This window comes from Watersipora subatra, chromosome 7 (assembly GCF_963576615.1).
Source record: "Watersipora subatra chromosome 7, tzWatSuba1.1, whole genome shotgun sequence".
NCBI lineage: Eukaryota > Metazoa > Bryozoa > Gymnolaemata > Cheilostomatida > Watersiporidae > Watersipora > Watersipora subatra.
In genome coordinates this window covers 12,833,403-12,839,530 of record NC_088714.1, presented here as the reverse complement: position 1 = coordinate 12,839,530, position 6,128 = coordinate 12,833,403, and positions in this window count along the sequence as shown.

Genomic DNA, 6,128 nt, shown 5'->3' with positions numbered 1-6,128 from the left:
TTCACTTTTCGCGAAATTCAATTTCGCGAAAGTTGACTATATAATATATATGATGTGAAATTTCGCGAAATCCAATTTCGCGAAATTCACTTTCGCGAAATTCAATTTCGCGAAAGTTGACTATATAATATATATGATGTGAAATTTCGCGAAATCCAATTTCGCGAAATTCACTTTCGCGAAATTCAATTTCGCGAAAGTTGACTATATAATATATATGATGTGAAATTTCGCGAAATTCACTTTCGCGAAATTCAATTTCGCGAAAGTTGACTATATAATATATATGATGTGAAATTTCGCGAAATCCAATTTCGCGAAATTCACTTTTCGCGAAATTCAATTTCGCGAAAGTTGACTATATAATATATATAATGTGAAATTTCGCGAAATCCAATTTCGCGAAAGTTGACTATATAATATATATGTGTAATTTCGCGAAATTCATTTTCGCGAAATTGTAAGCATAGAGAAATGTTTTGTAATCTATTTATAAATTTTCATTAAACTCACTCAAGCGTTTTACAGATGCTCAACTATATAAAGCAATCGAGAACGAATCATTATTATCATAACACTCTTCATAAGCTAACAGAATTCTGAGAAGGGTAAATGTCAGAAGGGAAATGTACAGATAGTTGTGTTCAAATTTGGGCTACACCATGGGAATATTGTACACACGGACTACTTTCCTGTACATGTGGACATGTATATGATGGATTAGCACAATGTGTACATTGGTAAGTACATTTTGAAATTTTAAATTCTAAAGTTTTATATGAATATATAATTATTCATTTTATATACATCATCTTTTCTCAATTTTCAATGGATTTTCAAAAAATTAAACAGGTATCAAGAAGATGGTGAGGAAAGTGATGAAAAAAACATCTCGAAAGAAACAAACTCTCAAAATAGTGAAACGGAGTTGCAATTGGATTTACCATTGGATTATCCTATAGACAGATTACCTTCCTGCACATGTGGACAAGACGTATACGATGGCTTAGCTCAATGTATATTTTGGTAAGTAGATTTTGAGAATTTTAAAACCAAAGATATATAGTTATCCATTTATTTCATCCTTTCTCATTCCTCAATGTTTTATATATTTAAACAGTGATGATGCAAAACAAAAAGAAGATGATGAGAAAAGCGAGTCAAGCAGCACATACTTCTTTCTCGATAAGAAAGAATTACAATATTCTGAAGTGACAAGCTCTTCATCTCCACAGAAAACTGACAATTAGTATTTATAAAAAAGATTTTTTTTTTTTTTGAATGAATATATATGCAAATCAATAGAACCTTTAGAAATAAAATCTTCATCTCCAAAGATGGAGAATTTATATTTTATTGTATATTTTAAGATACTATTATTAAAATAAAATCAATTCAATATTCACATATCATTTTCATTGTGGAATAAAAATTTAGGAAAGCATGAAAATTAGATTACAACTTTAGCAGCAGCATGTGATTATGATAAAAAATTTCGACATCCTGTAATTTGTCTACAGAAAAACTTTCATTTCCATAGCCTCTTTCTTTATTACTTGGAGGGGTATTAGTTATATTTTCCTTAAGATTTTCAGATGATGGAAGAGTTGTGATTCCACTTGTTAGAATGATGGTAGCGAGTGTAGTTGTGGTGGTAGTAGGAATTGTACTAGCGAGTGTAGTTGTGGTGGTGGTAGGAATTCTGGATGTATGTGTAGTTCTGATGGTGGATCGAGTAGTGGAAGAATTAATTGGAGCTGTAAATCTACCATTATTTTCTTCGAATTGTGGATGATAACAAACAAACTTAATAGGCATTGATCTCCATCCACAAAAGTTTGAACGAGCTGAGTTGCCTACACAATATCTCGCTGACCGTGAAGATGGATTAGCCCATTGAACAAGTCGTTCAGTAATTCCCAACCTTTGAATAATTTCATAACTAGCTATACCATAAGTACAATCCGAGGGGTTATGTTCAAATTGAATTAAATTTCGTAAAAATTCACCGTTAACCGGAAAAAATCCAAAACTAATAAATAGTATTGGAGAAATTTGAATTATATCATCTAGTTTTCTATAAAGACTCTTCATGTCTTCTCAAAAGAAATTTTTCATAATGAATAATTCATTCGACTTTCCCCTTTTTTATTACTCATCTTTAAAGAGTTTTATAACGAAGGGAGACTAAACCGATTCCACGAATAGACACGCCCGAACTCGTCCAACATCGGCGTTCATTCAACCGAAACGACATAACAACGTTCTAGTCTGGTGGCCACATGGCATTTTTGTGTCGTTTTTTTGCCAAGGTGGCACGATAATGGGGTATAACGAATCTTAGATTTAATGGATAGAATAAATTATTTGCTAATTTTTTTATTATACCTACCGGAATTATTCTTGTCAAGCAGTGATTATTTGCCATTAAAAGATGGGTAGAAATACATAAATGAGATTTCCCTTGCGCCATGCGCAATTAGCCAAATCAGCCAATCAGCTAAGTAAACATAAATCTATGCATTTGTTTAATACGGGGCGTATTTGCTTTCACCGATAACATTTGTGCCCTTAGTCTGTTTCCGCTGTTCCGTGTTAGAAACTGCCGTATACGTCGGTTAGTAGTAGCGCAAATTTAGTATCTTCTATTTAAATTGATTACCACAGCTAGCTATTATCGGTTACATAATTCATTATAATCAAGTTTAACATGCTAAGAAGTCAACAAAGTTTTACTAACGGAAAAAAAGCGATAATCCAAAGTTTTTATGAGATGTAGAGCACCATCTACAAACAGTCAGATCGCAGCTCGCAGTGTTAGTCGTATGTAAATGCCACACTGAATGCTTGAGGAAGATTGCTAGTGAGTCGAAATAACAAAGAGCTTTTCAAGTTGCAAAGAATCTCAAACCCCTGAAAAAGAATAAGGTGAGATGATAGCAAACTCATTTACTTAATATTTATGAATAATTAATCAAAGATTAAATGCATTGCCTTATTGAAAATCTTGCGTTTCCTTCACTGTGTACTGCAGTCAGTTGGATCAATAAGTGATAGGTGTTGATTATAATGAATCAAACTCTCAAGTCAAACTTCTCAGTCCAGATTTTACATATTGGTTACAAACTATACAATAAACTACTCTCTGTCGTAGGTATTGTTGCTGTGTCTTTAGACACTCACTGTTTCATACACTAAATCGCTTAACTCAATTTGTTTAATTTTTAGGCTAAAACGGTAGCACTACATAACATTATAAGCTACTTATATTGTTGGGCTTCATAAATAGAATACATAGATTGGGTATTTTTTTAATAAACCAGTAATACTGGACTATTTGTAATATAGAATGCCTCTGCTGATTTTTATTAAGACTTAGCTCGCCTATTTACAAAATTGGAGACTGTATTGCTCTTAAAAACGTCAAACCAATATCAACACAAAGTGTAGTACTTTTATGCAAATGTATGATGGTTATTTAACTGATGGTTTGGTTAGTTTTAAGTTACTATATTGTGTCATGCAGAACTTATCAGTACTGTATTATTGTGTTATTACACTATATTCTATTGTATTGTATTATAATAGCTGTATTATGTTGTATTGAACTGATTTGAATTGTGTTATAGGATTGATATGTTGCATTATGTTGTGTCATATAATATATATTAATACATATTTTGTTGTATTTTAATCAATTGTATTATATTGTATTGTTATAGCGCTTACGTATCAATTATTATCTTACAGAAGTATGCGATGTATGAGTTAACTAATTATTGTTGTGGTTAAAGCAAAAGGGGGTACATCTATTACTTTTATGTAGGGCTATGCACGTTGCCTACATGTTCAAATCAGTATTGTTGCTCTTCCTATTTTCAAGTTTTAAATTTATTGCTACATGCTTTGATAGATCGTTTTTCGGGTAGGTTATGATCGATAAATATTGCACCATAAATGTATGTCAGCTCTTATATGTCTATATGATCATTTTGTATTTTGAACTCATTGTCTCTAATGGATGCGATTCTTTACATTGTAGTCGGCCGCCAGGGACTTGATATGACAAACATTTCTTGCCATCACCTTAGCCGCTGATCTGCCAGAAACCCTCTTCATACTCGTTACATTGAAACCTGTACAACTAGTGATTGACAGGCTGTACTGTATACCTCATTGGGTACACTGGTTGTGACGCAGACTAACTAACGAATCTAATGTAAACTTAATCTTTTAAATGAAATTATTATTATTAAAATTATTTCTTTTTTATTTAACTGACATCAATATGCGAAATTTCTGGCTTAGCTTTAGATTTATTGTACTGGTACCATGTTAAAACCATGCAGTATTTTGAAGCCATGTATGGTTGAAATGTTGAATGTAACCAGTATGACGGAATGTGTGGTGCAGTATGTTCGATGACAACCAACTTTCTGGATGATTAATTAATATCATGTCTTTGTATGGGTATCTTAGTACTTATGATGACTAGTATGAAGACTTATGAAGACTAGTATGATTATTATATAGCATGTTTACCAAAGTACATAGTCTGTTTATCATGATACATCAAAAACTGTTAATTGATTCTAGAAAGCATATTGCAAAGTATTTAATAAAACTATTACATAATTATAATCTTAAAGCTCATCATCACCGTCTAATTGATTACCATCCTCAATCTCATCAGTCATTTCATTACTGCACTCTACATAGCCGCATAGACTTGTGCAAACACTTTTTGCATGAGCAACTGGTCCATTGGACAAGCTGCCTAGGAATAGCTCCTTGCTCACGAGGAAAGCATTGCCCAGAAATCTCATCATCATCTTTACTCCAGACATGGTTTGTGGGATCTGGGGGCACCATTAATGGTTGAATTTTCCACTGCTGTATTGCTGCTTAGTAATTGACCCTCATTAAATGCCGACGGAGAGAACCCTCTCGGTGGAAGTTTTTTTTTTCATAAGATGTCCTTGATGAGAACAACCTGTATCTGGCGTCGGCTTCACTTGTAGAATCAGACTTGCCATAAAGATGCAGTGTTGAACGTGTTAGATCGTTGAACAACCTTTTATCTATTAGAATGTGGTAGTTGATTATATTGAATTATGTAATCCATGACAGCTAGCTTTGGAAATCGGGATAATTAGTAAATTAAAGTTTTCGATCATTACTCCAAAGGCCGGCGGCCGCTCGATGAGACAGGAAACTGTCAACAAACCTAATTGATATCGGGGTAATTTAATACCCCCGTACTACAACATGACGTAAATGTTGGTCTACGGCTCTGATTGGCTGGTCCGACTGACTGCACACGGCGTAAGAAAAAATTTATTTTTGTATAACTACTCACCATTTAATGGCAAATTACTCTTAGCTTATCAACTAAAATAGCGGTAGGAAACTAAATTAGTAATGAATAAATTAGAAACATGTTAAAAGTGTCAAGCTACCATAGACCCCATCTTCTGCCACCTGTTGACACGATAATGCCCTGTGGCCACCAGACTATTCACCCCACCGGTCGCCAACCCGACCCCAACCATTCGACGTTCGATCGCTCAACTCGTCGCCGACGTCGACGAAACCCCAAACCCGTCGCATCGAAACGCGAAACCGTCGCCCCTCTTCACGTCATCCTTCCCGCGATTCCTCTCGAGACCGGCACCGCATCCTTCCCACAATTCCTCTCAAACTTCATAACCTTAGCTCCCAACACTCACACACCTACCCCCCCAAACTTTCCATCAGACAACACCATTCTCTGAGGTTCTCGGGCTAAAATGTACCCAAAATCCAACTTTAAGTGCAAAGGTGTGTAGATCTGCTCTCACTATACTACTAATAACTACTAGCTACAATATATTTTGAATACACGTTACAGTCATTTAAAGTACATGTATAACAACATAATTAGCATTACTAAAAACCAATAGAAGCTACACACAATCAACAAAATTTCATGATAATTGCAAGCCATATTTAAAAGTTGTTAAAAATAGAAACTTATGGTTCAAATGATTTCACGTGAGAGTTGTTTACTCATGGCTTAAGAGTTGTTTCGACCTGAGTAGAACATAGAATTATAATCGTAAACTCAGGTTCCGACTTACCGTTCTCTG